At 39.0% G+C, this 15,571-nt stretch overlaps 1 long non-coding RNA gene across 1 annotated transcript; it reads left to right on the top strand.

Moving 5' to 3' along the window:
• The first annotated feature begins 13,664 nt into the window (after positions 1-13,664).
• On the top strand, positions 13,665-15,055 carry LOC130927701 (uncharacterized). Its single transcript, XR_009066492.1, has 3 exons — positions 13,665-13,964; positions 14,030-14,080; positions 14,467-15,055. It is a non-coding gene; the product is annotated as an uncharacterized LOC130927701 (long non-coding RNA).
• The last annotated feature ends 516 nt before the right edge of the window (positions 15,056-15,571 follow it).

Genomic DNA, 15,571 nt, shown 5'->3' with positions numbered 1-15,571 from the left:
TTAAAAAACTACCACGAAACCTCAGCAAACATGAGAGCTCGACCACTCACATTCAAAGCCTGATTGCTTTAAAAACTTTTGGAAGCTCAAGGATCGATTTGGCTTTGACGAACAGCGGAAGCTCAACGGTAGCATCCACCATGCTAAGGTAAAGGAAAACCGAAAGAGTTTGAAAGACCTCATTTAAGCCTGTCGCAATATGCAATAATTCCATTTATCGCGCGATATATAAAAATGAAGGCGGTAATTTTTCTGCTGTGATTTATCGCCTCGCGTGCACGTGTGTGCGCGCATGCAGCAGACGTGCTGTTAAAAGTTTGTTACCAACTGCGCAAAATGCATCTTCATTCCAGGTCCGGCAAAAACTAGCGCCAGAGTCAATCGTTCCCATTGTATCCTATTGTTCGACGTATACCGGCCGTGTCAGTGCTCCAGAGTGACTGTGGACCATGTATGGTGCGCCGGTGTTGTTGACGTGTGGGCGCTCCCTTTAGGAGTGACATTTCACGCGGGGCGGCCATTTTTCAGGACAACGCTGGATATTTACAACGACTTCCACCAAAACATTGTTACCGACTTGGCTGCTACGAATAACCTCACTTTGACAACGAACAGCTGAATGAAATTACGAGCGCTGTGCTTCAAACTCGTCCTGTTTATGAAAGCCGTCATATGCTGGTGTTGTGTAGTAATGAGCAGACGTGACTTCAGCAGCGCTTGCTAACTTTTTTAATGCACGGTTGCGCGCACACACTAGATATCATGAAATGGCAATATGATGTGCTACGTTCCATGCCATTGGCTACGTGAGCCCAGAGTGATTATGGGACATTTAGTCCATATACTACATCGATGAATTCTAAACTGTCATTTGTCACATGAGGTTAAGAAGGCCAAATCAATCCATACCAGTGACTATAGATAATGTTGCAAATATTGTTAATTCAGTACGTGACACAAATGGATTTGGACCATAAATAGACATCCTACTTGCTCATGTAGTAAACCTAGCTACTAAGAGAGCTGTAGCAATCAACGGTGTGCCCTGCCTCACTTTACAAACAGTAAAGAATGTTCTCAGCCCTTTTATACAAATTTTTTTCATATCAGTAAGAAGTAAGCACGTAAATATTATGCAATAAAATGCATGTTTATATGATGGCAATTTAATATTTGCTTGTTAGCCAAAAAAAAAAAAAAAAATACAATTGTTTTTTTTTTTTTTTTTTTACAGAGCATTAAATGTATTGAATCGGATCGAAATTCTTGTCCCCCGTATCAAAATTCGTACCGAACCATGACTTAACTGTATCGTTGCATCCCTATGGAACACCATTGCAGAAGCTATGAGTGGAAATGTTTTCATTTTCCTAAATGCTTAAGTTATTAAGTGCAATTTTTTTTTTTTTTTTTTAAACACATTTTATTTATTCTGTGTTTCTGTGCGGTATCAATATTGTTGTTTTTTACTTAAGAGGCAGGGTCTATTGTTTTTAGTTGTGATTTCTTAAAAAGTATATTTGAATTTAAGAGTAAATATTTATTGTGTTTAAATGGGTGTACTTGATCTATTAATATATACTGTATTCGCACGGTGTTATTGTAAATTGGTTAAAAAAAATTGGGGGGGGCGCAATAATATCGCATATCGCAATAATTTATGAGAATAATTATCGCACACTAAAATTTGTTATCGCGACAGGCCTAACCTCATTAATGCAACCTGCATCCTAGCTAAACAGGAGTTAACATTTCGTGGTAACGATGAGCGTGTAAGCTCTTCTAAACGTGGCACATATGTAGAACGATTACATGGTTTTGCTGAGAAAGATGAAAGGTTAGCTAGACATTTGGACACATCCACTGTGTTTTCTGGCTTGTCAAACAGAACACAGAACGATCTAATTGAAGCAATCCTCTCAATTGAGGCGGAGAGATTTTTTAAAGTAAAGGAAAATAAGGAGGACTTTTACAAAAAGGGCATAGGTTTGCATAGGGACGGTAGGGACATAACACTACCAACTTTTCAGGATGCTAAAATTGTCCCCACCAACTTTTAAGCAATCTTACCTTTTTTGCATGATATAATGTTCAGTTATATAGAGAATTTAGATCTTTCAATAGTTCCATATGTTGTATGGATAGAATTGACCCTACCATTATTAAGTGAATTTTTTTCACTATGTTTATGTTTGCTAATAAAAACCAGACATTTATTCAGGAAGTTATCAAAATGTTTCTTTAGTATTTTTTGAAAACAAAGGTTTGAATCGAACAGTGCATCATCTCAACCAATGCACGTAAAAGTTATTATCAGTAGATAAGGATTTATTTTGCATTGATCATTTTGCCTATTAATTAATTAGGTTCATATACATGAGAAATGTGGCCCTTTGCCCCCTTCATCCAATCTGTTTGGTCTTATTAATGTCCCGTCCCCAGCAAAAAGTGTACCTACATACAAGTTATGCTGTTATATCGTCCCTACGAATGTTGAGACCAAACCTATGCCCTCCCAAAGTAACGGCGGTTTTTGTTGTGAAGGACAGGCGCAAGACCACAAAGTTTTCATTTCAATCTTATTAAAAAAAAAAAATGTTGGCCTTAAATAAGATATTCTGTTTTTCTTTTCACACTTTTTGTTTAGCAATCTGTAATAAATTGATTAACATATCAGAATTAAAAGTTTTTAAAACAATTGAATATTTCACAAAAGGTCAGAATTGAATTCTGTGGTTTTGTACACCACTCTTTACCCTCATTTATGTTGCATGAATTATACAATTGTGACGGCCAACACATTGAGGGTGTAGAGCAAATGCATGTTACTTTTGCGCAGTGTTGTTAATCTTACTGAAAAAAAGTAATTACTTATAGTTACAAATTACTTCTCCCAAAAAGTAATTGCGTTAGTAACTCAATTACCTGAATGTAAGAGTAATTAGTTACTTGACAAAGTAATTGGTGATAGTTACTTTTTTTTTTTCCTCAAAAAAAAAAAAAAAAAAAAAAAAAAAAAACATTGGTCACACTATGTGAAGTTTTTTGTGGAGGTTTTTGGTAAAATTGGCCCGAGCCCCATTCTTTACCCTAATTTACCCTTTACCCTGAATCAACTGTTAAAACTTGTTAAAATTGCTCCCATTATTGCATTAGTTCCCTTCTCTCTACTTTCGAAATGTGGAAGTTTTAAAACTGTTTCATCATTTAAAGATAGATTCAAGTCAAGATTTTGCCGATTGGGAAGTATTTTAGATAAAAAGTTACTTAGGTTCGCTTGGAAGGTTCTCTACAACAGAGCCGTCCTAAAAAGCCTACTGCTTTAAGATGGCGGCTGTCTACTAACGCATTTAGTGCCATGTCTGTCATTTTGCATCTAGTTATATCTATATACAGTACATCGGATATCTACCATGTCTACCATATCTACCATAACATGCGGGCGTAGTTTGTCGGCTATCGGCTACAACATGTATTATTGGAGCTACCTAGCATCGCGTTTGCTCGGCGTTACAACTTTCTTGCCTCCTCCCCGCTCCTGCTCTGCTCTGTCGTCTCGGTGAGTCCGTCTCCCTCAGACTTTTCGACCAATATAGTAACGCATAGTAACGCATGCCTTTCCGTCCTCAGTAACGGTAACGGCGTTGCCAAGATGAGAAAAGTAATTAATTAGATTACCCACTACTGAAAAAAATAACGCCGTTATAATGTAACGGCGTTATTAACAACGCTGCTTTTACGTATCGATAATATGTACCGTGTGAGCGTGTTTTGTGAAGAATGCTGATGAGATATGAAATAACCAGTAGCCAATTGAATAAGCTACCCTTTTTGGTTTATATATTTGGAAATCTGACACTAAAGGAGTCAGTGCCTCACCAACCATGAACCTCACCGCACGTCACTGTGTTGCGCTCACCTTCTTGCTGTGCGACCGTGGCGAAGAACTTCGTAGTCTCCGTCTGATGATGTCTGTGATCGTGTTGGCATCATATTGATGTTTTCGCCGCTGTCTAACGGCTGTCGACACAAACGCATTTTGGACCGAGATAAAACAAACCGTGCTGCTTTCGAGATTTGCCCTTTTAACAACGGGAACACAGCAACTACTAAAATGATCGTTTATCTTCTCTGTTACTGCAACCAACCGCCACACATGCCTTCACCATTTTGATTAATCAGTGTTAACGATTGTCAGGAAGGTTTTGGGGTTCGTTTACTAGGCGGTGATTCCTTACACAAGCAGAAAAACACGCAGTAATCGGAGGAATGTACGTAGCGGTAATATGTAAACACGATGAGCTGACGGACAATATGGCGGCACCAGTCAGAGGGGGGGAGTTGTGACGTCACGTAATTGGGGTCTATAGGGAATGGGACGTACTACGTCATTGTTTGGACACGCCTCCATGCTGATAATATCCTTTACTACCGGTCCGGCAGACTCAACGGGGATTGTAACGTGTGGTAGTGCTAAACTAATCCCTTCGGTGTATTAGAAATTATGGGTGTTGTTGGCGTTGGATCTCGACCTTGTACTTACAACGGCGCGCATTCGTTTTCTGTTCTGGAGGCTTTACTACAGACGGAGTCGACATAAAAAGGCTGAGAGTCTCAGGGTGCAGTCAAACAACAAACACAAGTTTTAATGAATGAGGCACACACATTACACCATCTGACTCCAATATATACCTCACATTTTACAATTTAGTGGGCGTTTACTTTACTCATTCAAACCAGTGATCAACAAGGAACAGTTCTGGGGGATGTCTTGTGACCTCCCCTGCTTAGATTAACAAAGACTTGAATAGACTGTGGGGTTCATTTTACACCTTTATCATCTTCAAAGGGCTAAAATAGAATTAGCTTACTCTTGTGATAACAAATTGTATATGTTAAAACTAACAAGAACGTGAATGCATGATTGCTTTGACTAAAAATAAAAGACTACATAATGCATACAAGTAAACATATAAATGTAAGTACATAACAATCCTCCTGTTTACACAGTGAAGCTGTGTAACAAAATGACAAAACCCCATCATTAAACATCATCAAAACATGTATCGGTGACTTTATTGCTGTCAGCAAAACCCACAAATGTGTACGACCTATTAACTAAACCTAAAAAACTAAAAAATGTCTAACTTTCACTGTCTAAATCCAGTCTACATTTTTATTGGAAACCTTTTGAAAAAAAAAACTACTTTGAAACTAAATTTAGATGATTTTAACAAAAAAATAATATAAATCTAATTTCACTGTACTTTACTTAAAACAAAAAAATCCCACAAATATATCACTCTTTGAACTGGAATAAAACTAAAAACAAGCTCTGAGGCGGCACGAGGTAGGGATGTCACGAGGATGATGGCGATGGACCCTCATCGCAAAAGGGCCTGTAGACACTACCACTCCTTGTATGGTTGTCGATTCATGCAGTTCTTGTCCATCCACGAACAAGATGGTCAGTCCATCCAGGCTGCAGAACATGTTGTCTTCCGCATTGGTGAGTTAAATGCAGTCCCCCCCCGATTCACTGGGGTTCCCCTCAGACAGATTGCTGCTGCTGCTGTCCTACAACGGCTTGGATTTTGACTGAGGAGGACTCGTGTCCACCAGCATGCAAACGTCCACCTTTACGGAGATAAGGATGACGGTGTTACCTCCTCACCAAGTCTCTGGACATCTCCACTGGCGTGACAGCCAGCTTTCAATCACAGCAGCACAGGTTGGTTGCGGCTGTTGTTGGGGTCCTCGCTTTACTGCTGCCATGGTGCCAGTCACATTCTCCTCCAAGGCATGGAAGACAGCATTGGGGACGGAGCCTTTCAAATCCCTCTGGTGGCTGTTGCAATGTCTGTGGGGGAAGGGAGCAGCATAGAGATGTCGAGTGACCATACTGACCAGTCCGAAGCTCGCTTGGTCCTCTGGGGAAGTGTGAACCTCCTTTGCATCCAAGAAATCCAAGAACTCTTCCCCCACCTCGTGCAATTCTCAAACCCTACACTTCCTATAACAGCTTATGCTAGCCGCAAATATCCAAAATTAAATTTGATCACATTTGCATGTTTTGCTGAGAACATTTTTACTGCTTGAAAACACAACATTCTTTCATCATAATTGAAAAAGTCTTAAAAAAGCCCACTTGCAAAAATAAAAATATTATGGTATTGGAATTTAACCCCTAAAATTCCCATTAAAATCTTTCAAAGATTACAATCAGACCAAAACAGAACAAAAATGTATGTAGTAAAGTTATCAATAACTATACAACTAACTCCCTCTGTTTAGCCATGTGAATTTACAAAACAAAACACAGGGCTAAAAAATATCTACATTTGCTAACACACAAATAATCTTTACCGTTGTTATCTTGAATCAACTCACACATTTTCTAGTGCATGTACAGTGATGATCAAATCCACAGTAACACACTTCTATTTATCCCAATTTGCCTACTAAACAAAAAAAAAAAAAAAATGTAAATGTCAATTAAGGAGCTTAAATTGGACAATTTAGTTTTACATTTTTCCATCCAAAGCAGTTAATCCAATATAGACTTAAAAGACTATACAAAAAATTCAAACCCCTCGGGCTGAGACTTTGTGAGTGTTGGGTCTCTATTCACCAACACAGTCATCTGGAACACAAAATGGATTTGTTAGTCAACATCTGGTACATAAACCCATCAATTTCATATTCATTTCAAGAATCTCATAAATAGATAACAATGTCATTTGAAATTATGCATTACTATAAACATAAATAGACTGTATCGATCAATCAGTGCCCCATGTACTGTATCAGTAACGTAGTCTTAATTTCTAAAATTTACTGCAATAAACAAGTGACAGATCAATTCTACATCTGCAAATCGACTTTAACAAAATCATTAACTAAAACAAAACCACAAACGAACTAAATTCAATTCTGTAAATGTGAAAATAGTATGAAACTGAAGTAATTTATCTAATTCGCCAAAAAATGAATCAAAAAATAAATAAAAAGTACAAAGGAAAAAATATATATAATTTTGAATTATACTCAGAAAATTGTAATCATAAACGATTAATTTGGAAATTGTGACAAACACAAAGAAAAACAACCTATTCCTCTAAATTCCATAAAATTATATTGAATTTCCGTAAAATTACATAACATTTGATTAACCTTTATAACACCCCGTAGTAACAGCTCCATACAAGAACAGTTTAATAAATCTGTCCTATATAGGAGTATTACAAATATGAAACTTGATCTCAGACTCTTCATATTACAATTTTCGCAGTATAATTCTACTTGGCCCAATGCCAATAATTGCTTATGATCAATTTAGTCAGTTCCCATTTTAATCAGTAAATTGAATTTTGCAGTGGCATTAATATATCGCGCAATGTTCCACTCAAGATTAAAAATTTGGAATTTATCTTTGTTTCGGAATTTAATTAGAGCTGACAAAATGTTCTTTCACCTTCTTTAAGTCACTGTTGAAGATTCATCAACATATAATGCAAAAATTACGATTCATCGACGCAATTATAATTTACTTGATTGATTAAGGCAAATTCAGTATCTAGGCCCAGGATATCTTTTGGGTAAATTTAATACTCAATTTAAATTTTATATTTCGAATTTTAATTTTCCATGTCACAGTGTGTAGTCCACATAAGTCAAAATCTGACTTTTTGACCCAGGCAAACTTTTTCATTTGCATGGGAGAGTGTTGTGGGACGACAACACTCTTTTAAGGAACCTTATCTGTTCTTTTTTTTTTTTTTTTATATATACCCACTCAAGTCTTTATTGTTTCATGTTACTCTTACATCTTACAGACACGTCAGTTGTCATAAAGTTTTACAACTATTTAGCTTCCTTCCAGATCAACTTTGATCATAAACTTTTATTACTGTTTACCTTCCTTTTCACTCAATTTTGCTCCCCCATACTGTTTGTAGATAACATCTTGTTTTCCTTCCACACATTGTAAGGGACAGATCCTGTGATCAAATGAACTGATCAGGTTACATTTGACACTTCCACTCACTCACAAAGTGTGGATGAAATATACATTTCAACATTTGGCGTGCTTGCGACAGTACTTTATTTTAGTGAAAATCTAATTCTTTAGGATCAATTCACTTCACATTTCTTAATTTTTTAAGTTTTTTTTATTATTATTCCACAGTGGCTTCTCTGCTGTTATTTAACACTTAAACACTACCTCTTACCATTCATCAATTCAAACTTTAATTCTGATCATGATTTCATCTAGCGCTGTTAATATAAATATACTTTTCTAATTGACATCCATATAATTTATAATGGAAGATAATTCAGCAGTCCAGAGGAGAACAAAGAATATTTTTTCGTGCACTAAAAAAACATCCATTTGTATCTTACCCCAGGTTGGTAGAATTATCTGCTTTCCATGTGCATTTTATAATGTTTTTTAATACCAACTTTGATTTGTTATCATTATTTATACACTCCCTGTAACAACTTGTTTCCCTATTTTAGACTAACCCCTTGTTAGTAACATAAACACAAAACATCCACAATCAGAATGTTACGTGTTAAACCGTGCTTGTACCAAACATATATATGTACTTATTCTTTATAACATTTTTAACATTTCGCGATGGCGATGTTTAAACAATATATCGTTCAGGCTTAATTCACACATAATCTATGTGCAATACTTATTCCCGTGCTATGTTAACGCGCAACATTCAATGTCTTCACTTTCAACTGCTGCTACTCCAATTATTTGCACTGCCTTATAGGACTACCTCACACACATTTTACATTTATTTAGATGTTATACTTTTATTCTTGCAAGTCACTTTAGGTTTTTTTACTTGTACACTGTAAAGAGAGATGCTCTACTATTGCATTGGTCAACTGTATAATAACAATAAAGGGCTGTTCTATTCTATTCTATTTCTCTGGTCCCTCTAAATCATCAAGTTCCCCAACCTGGTGTCTCGTTAATGTTCAATGTTCTCGTATAACTGTATCATTGGTGTCACACTTAATTCTGTACATGTCTTTTTCTGGTCAAAATTCGACTTGTGGTAGTTGTGTTAGTTGCCAATCAGTAAGAGTCAATGCTTCTTTCATCATAGGTCTTAATTCTTTGGCTGCATGTTTTGCATGCAGCGCCAATGAAATGTGTGAAACTGATAAAGGCATTTTAAACCATTGGCAATTCAACATCTGCAGCCTCCCCCTGTTTGCCTATGTAAATGAATTTACAAGGCAAATTGCATTGTGACCAGCCATCTCCTCAAAGAAGAGGTGCTGATTGTGTAAGTCACAGAAACGGTCGTAAAACAGCGTGCAATGAGGAGGATCGGGGGAAGGCAGGAAAGGACCCAAAGCCACAAACCAGGGCTTCCATTCCGCCAAAACGTGAAGAATGCTTGCTGCATTGACAAAGTCAGTGTCTATTAGTCCCCAATAAATGTCAGCAATGGGTGTGATTGACGAAACATCCACTTGGACAAAAGAAGATGGTCTTTTATGTCCATTTGCCAAAATTGTATATCCATCAGGAAAGGTGATTCGCAAACTGTCAGGCGAGCACAAAACAAAGATATTACATCTAGTCAGAATGGCTCTGCCCAACAAATTAGCGGGACAAGTCTCTTGAATAAGGAATTCATGTTTGAAAGTTTATAAACCAAGTTGCACTGTCACAGGGGCGAAAAGGCCACTGAGACAGCTTGGCCAGTTACCCCCACCACGGAAATGGCCTTTTTATAAGAAGGTGTTGGAAGTGGCGACGTACAAGTTGAAAAAGTCGCACCAGTGTCTACCAAAAACCGAAGCTGTTTGCCATCAACAAACACATCGACATATGGCTCAGCAGTAGACGACACCATTTCCGTGGGGCCCCCCTAATGATGAAGACCAGGTGCTTGAAGCCCCCTATTGTTATGTTGAGGGGCCATTCCCTGCGGAGCACGCTCTTGATATAGAACAGCCTGTATTGGCCGTATCTGTCCTGCCCTCATTGTCCAAGGCATCAAAGGGCATGTGTCGGAGTAATGTTCTTTGTTGCAGTAACGGCAACATGGTAGATTCGGACAGTCACGAGTAATATGTCCATATTGTTGACAGTTATAACATTTCCCGCGTCTAAAACCTCGGGTAGACAACCGAATTGGAGTGACTCGGCCATGTCCCCCTTCTCTCCCTCTTCCCCTCAGGGGTTGGGACACACTATTTACATTGACATCGGGGGCAGATGCAAAAGCTTGAGTCCCCTGAGCTACCTGAGTTATAACATTTTTCTTAATATCTTCTTGCTCTTGCTCAGCGGCCCTTAGTTGGAGCTGAACACGTTCGATTTGCATTTCTTGCAGTTCAGTATTTTCTGCATTAACTTTTACCACCTGTCTTTTCATAAAGTGCAATGCCAATGATTTCCATTCAACATCGTTTGTCATTTTATTTTTAACATTTACCGCGTCACTGCTGTTATATGACGGCTGCATTGAAGACGGTATCATTGGAGAAAGCGTACTTGTCATTTTCGATGTCATTGGTGGACCGCATAGTGAACTGTCATCTGTCACATTGATTACTGGAGTTGATTTACTATGAATTTCATCGGTTGTTAAGAGCAGGTCGTCACTTGTTTTTTCCTCTTTAATTTCTCTCGGATAGATTAAATTAATAGGAGGACTGATTGGCATGGAGGGTAGAAGGGCAGACTCATATGGTGGCGGATCATTTTGTTGGGTCATTTTGGGCCGAATTTGTAAGGCTGAAGCCAATAGGTTGTTCACCATTGCTACATCCTCTTCTAATTCATGTACCTTTTTCTTGTGTGCTGATCTGTTCAGCAGTGTGGGCACGCTTTCCTTTTTCTCCTTCAGTTGCATTATCAATTTAACTTTATAATCCTCTAGATTATCTTTTCATGTTTCTCCTTTTTCAAAACATTGTTTATTCTCTTTCTCTCTTAGCCATTCTCTTATTTTCTTACTGATCTAATCTCCTTCCTTGACCCCCACAACTCTCTGTCTAGTGTGATAGATAAGGAGTGTAATGTACTCAGCCTTACTCCACCCGTTTCCTCCTAAATTTTCACTCATTTTTATTTATTTATTTTTGTACAATGCTGTGATGTTAATAACAATCTATTGAAGGAGAAACGATATCGTCATCGCACACTCCATATAACTGTTTGCATTAGTCTAACACATATATAGTCTAACACAGACATATGGTACAGGTTTTCGTAGGCACCGTCTAACTGTTTGCATTAGGCTAACACACGTAATATAATTAATCAGGAAATAGTATCATTTTCATATTTACGGTAGGACTACACTACTAATATAAAATAAATAGCACACCATAGTTTAACGAGAAGAAATAGAAGAGATACACAATGCCGTCTTATCACAAGAGTGACGCACCAACTCGGGTAATCTGCTCTCCTAGCAAACTCCAAGGACAAAGCGCTTTGTCCTAAAACAGGTACAACCAGCCTGGACAGCAAAGTTGATAGCGGGCGTCCCAATCCGCGCACGAACCTAAGCCGCCCAAAACCGGCCACAGCGGGGGTGGCCCAAAAGCAACGCCCAGAAACGCCTTCGACAAGACCCGCGTCAGCAAAGACTTCAAAAAGACTGGACACTGAGATAAGACAGATTTCTTCTGCTCGGAAACATGTAGCCTTGTTTTGGATCCAGAATTGTCCCTCCGTCGTCTGTTTTTGCCTTGTTTTTGACCATTGTCGACGAATAAATTGTCAACCTGTTTTCGGCGAGTGTTCTTCAAGCTTTTGAAACATGGAGTCAGTGTGCAAAGGGTTAACACAGGAACGCACGGAGTTTAGCTTCCTCCTGGCCTGGCTCGCGGGGGCGTCGAGCGGCGGAGCACATTTCCATTCTGTTGCCGGCCTCCCCGTGCGGTTTGGGCTGGGAGGACTAATTTCCTTCAGTTGGTGACCCCGACGTGATGGTTTGACAACGTGATAGGCCCAGATGACGGAGGGGATGGACGAACGGCTGCGGAAGAGTCAACTGGAGCCCTTGTAGGTGCACCGTCAAAAGCCGAAAAGGTAAAAAGACGTTTTGTCATAATTTAAGGCGGGTGAAAGTTGACTTGAAGCGACCTTCGACCATTTTGTGTTTTGTCTAACGGTGAATGTTGCATTCTGGCATAGGGGGAATTAGTTTGGTAACAATAGTCTTAACACTAGAGGGGTATTTTATAGATTTGTACATGAAGTACAACATCCATTGCGTAGTTTAGGCTGGGCGAAAGATAGATAAAAAAAGAAAATCAAAAAAACACACAAAAAAACTTTAAAAAATAAAAATGATTTAAAAAAAAAAAAGTAAAATAAAAGGACAAGTTAGATTAGGAAGCGTGGTGTCCTCTGGAATCCGATTAAATTGCGAGAGACGGCAATTGAGAAGGGGTTGTGAGTCGCCCCCTCCCTCCCCAACCCCCAACCTTCCCTTCCAAATGCTGGTTGGCGTCTGGGCGACACAATCACCGGATTGTTGTTGTTTTCCCGATTTGATTTGGTGGGACACACGTAATATACGTTAGATTAGTAAGCGTGGTGTCCTCTGGAATCCGATTAAATTGCGAGAGACGGCAATTGAGAAGGGGTTGTGAGTCGCCCCCTCCCTCCCCAAACCCCAACCTTCCCTTCCAAATGCTGGTTGGCGTCTGGGCGACACAATCACCGGATTGTTGTTGTTTTCCTGATTTGATTTGGTGGGACACACGTAATATATACATGCGCATGTATGCATATACATATAAATATATGTGTATGGGATAGGTATGGGCATGTATATGGAATTGTAGATTAGATTAGTAGATTAGTGCGTGAGAACCCCCCCCCCGAGTGTTAGTAGGATCGCGAGGGATCGGCAGTTGCAAGCTCATTGTGACTGTTGGTTTCCGATCTGACACGGGGGCTGTGGCCCGCAGTATGTGTATGCATATATATACATATATATATATATATATATATATATATATATATATATATATATATATATATATATGTGATTAATTGCGCATATATATTTATATGGATAGACATATACTTGTCCATAGGAAGTGAATTGACTGGCGAGGCAGCGTCAGGCCGGGTCAAATTCACCGGGACTGGAACGTGGCGGTTCCCCACCTCGCGTCTGACGAGGCGGAAGATTGTGAGCTGGGTGGAGGCGCCCTAGGGAGTGGTCCCTCCTTAAAAGGTGGGTGCAAGACCCGTCGGGAGGCACACTGTGGCGTCTTGAGCCACCTTTTGTGGCTCACGAGGGCCCCAGGTTCCTACGACAAAACACAATAGGTTAAGGCCGCGCTTGGAGTGACGCCCAGCAGCAGAGAGAGCCTCGAGAGAATTTGCTGTGGTAGCAAAAACATGGCCATGAGTAGATTCGCCCAGCGGAAATATAGGTTAGGGACCCGGGATGGATGGTTGTACAAATGCACTAAGATTGACCATGAAAAAAAAAAAAAAAAAAAAAAAATGACAATTAAAATGGGGAAGCCGGGGTGGACTGCCACTGTTGTTGTTTCAATGTTAAAGGGGAACTGAAGAGGTTTTCAGATTTCGCTCTTAAGTGTTTTACTCAGTTGAATTGTATTAAATGCGTCATTCGCTCTCTCAAAAAGTCACTTAAAAAAAATAAATAAATAATTGACCGCGTAGTTTTTGAGTTATGGCCATAGCAACACCATAGCAACGAGGGACGCGCCGTCCTGCCGACCCCTACCTCGTGACGTAACTTCCAGGAAGCCTCGCCACCACTCTGAACACGGAAATATAGCACCACGCTATCCTCGCCATATATTGCAAACATTTTCTGGGTTTTACTCGCGGGATTCGTCATGCCATCTCGATGTGTAGCGATATGAATTACTCACAGGAAGACTCGAGACTCTAGGAGTGGTCCAAAAAAAAAACTTCTCCTGCAAAGGTTTGGACCGTTTTTGTTAGCATGCATACAGGTCCCCAATCGGCTCATTGTTTTCATCATTTCAGCCACGACAGCTTTGAAAACCTACAACAATGCAACCTTGGTTTTCCAAAGACGTAAGTAGAACATTAATGGCTTTTTTTTTTTATATACTAGGGGGACTCCTACTGCCAGTTTGTTGAAGTGCGACATTTTTTTTTTTTTTTTGCTGTTGGCCTGTCATAAGTAGATAGGTTGGCTGACATGTCGTCTACTCATGTGATTTTATTACTATATCAATAGGTGTTATGTAAATTCAAATGTCCCCAGCACCAAATAGGTCCTTGGCTCGTTTTTTATATTTCAACATCAAGGTCTGCCTATTTGAAGAGGGAACAATAGCATCAAATAGATGCTGCTGTGACTGGGGCATTATTATTTGATCACCAAGAAATTATTATTAAATTAAAATTAGGATTCATCCAATATCTTCATGCTGCTGTGATTTTTTTTTTCCCTCCAGGAATCCAAACATAAAAAATTAAGTGGCGGAAACCCTCAACACGATGAAAAAAGCAAGTCAGTTGCCACCCAGTTTCCCAAAATCAAGAGAGAGTGGGTCGAGTCATACGATGACCCAAGTGATGCGGTGTCCAGCGATGACGACTGAAGAGATCCTATGAGGCCTGCCAGATGCTGAATTTCTTCCGTCTGCGACATCAGATGACGATGATTTAGGAGAAATAAATGTAGCAAATTTTGATGACATGAAATCATAAACTAGTCATATATACAGTACACATTTTTTAAAAGAAAAATCAAGTTACCTTCATATTTTAATGATAATGCATTATCTTTGTATAGAGAACACTTCATGCTACAGAAAAGAGTAAATACATATTTCCCACTGCCATTATCATTTTTCAATGTTGCGCTAGTCCGTTGCTATCCTAACTTTGTGTTGCTTACTAAAATTATGCTCTTTGATGTGTGCCGTTGTGTGCTTGGTATAACATGTTGTGTCACAATCTGACAACGAAAGCTAATGCTGATTCAACATAAACCTGGTATCATTTATTATTGCGGCCTTTTGAATATTTTGTCAGAATGTAATATAATTACAATATATTATACACCAATAGAATACATTAAACAGTCAACAAAATGTGTCAATGTTGTTAACAATTTATGGTTTTATTTTTTTAATGAAATTCATGCCCCTGTCAGTGCTTCAGCCTCCGCAAGTTTGGCTCTCACGTCTGGGATCTCCTGATGACACAGGCATACTCTTGGAAGGGTAATTACTTGACGGTTTACAGCAACACCTGGAAAATAAAATGGTTTTGTCATTTATTTTGAAATATCAATAACATATCATTCATTTAGCCACATTTGGGCTAGCTTTATCATATTTAGATCGGTAGGAGCCGTCCCATTACCTAAAATCCAGTTTTAGCTATGTGTAGAGCATTCATTTAGCCACATTTGGGCTAGCTTTATCATATTTAGATCGGTAGGAGCTGTCCCATTACCTAATATCCAGTTTTAGCTATGTGTAGAGCATTCATTTAGCCACATTTGGGCTAGCTTTATCATATTTAGGTCGGTAGGAGCTGTCCCATTACCTA

The sequence above is a fragment of the Corythoichthys intestinalis genome, chromosome 13 (assembly GCF_030265065.1).
Source record: "Corythoichthys intestinalis isolate RoL2023-P3 chromosome 13, ASM3026506v1, whole genome shotgun sequence".
NCBI lineage: Eukaryota > Metazoa > Chordata > Actinopteri > Syngnathiformes > Syngnathidae > Corythoichthys > Corythoichthys intestinalis.
The sequence above is the reverse complement of the archived record's forward strand: the minus strand, read 5'-3'. Positions and strand labels throughout refer to the sequence as shown.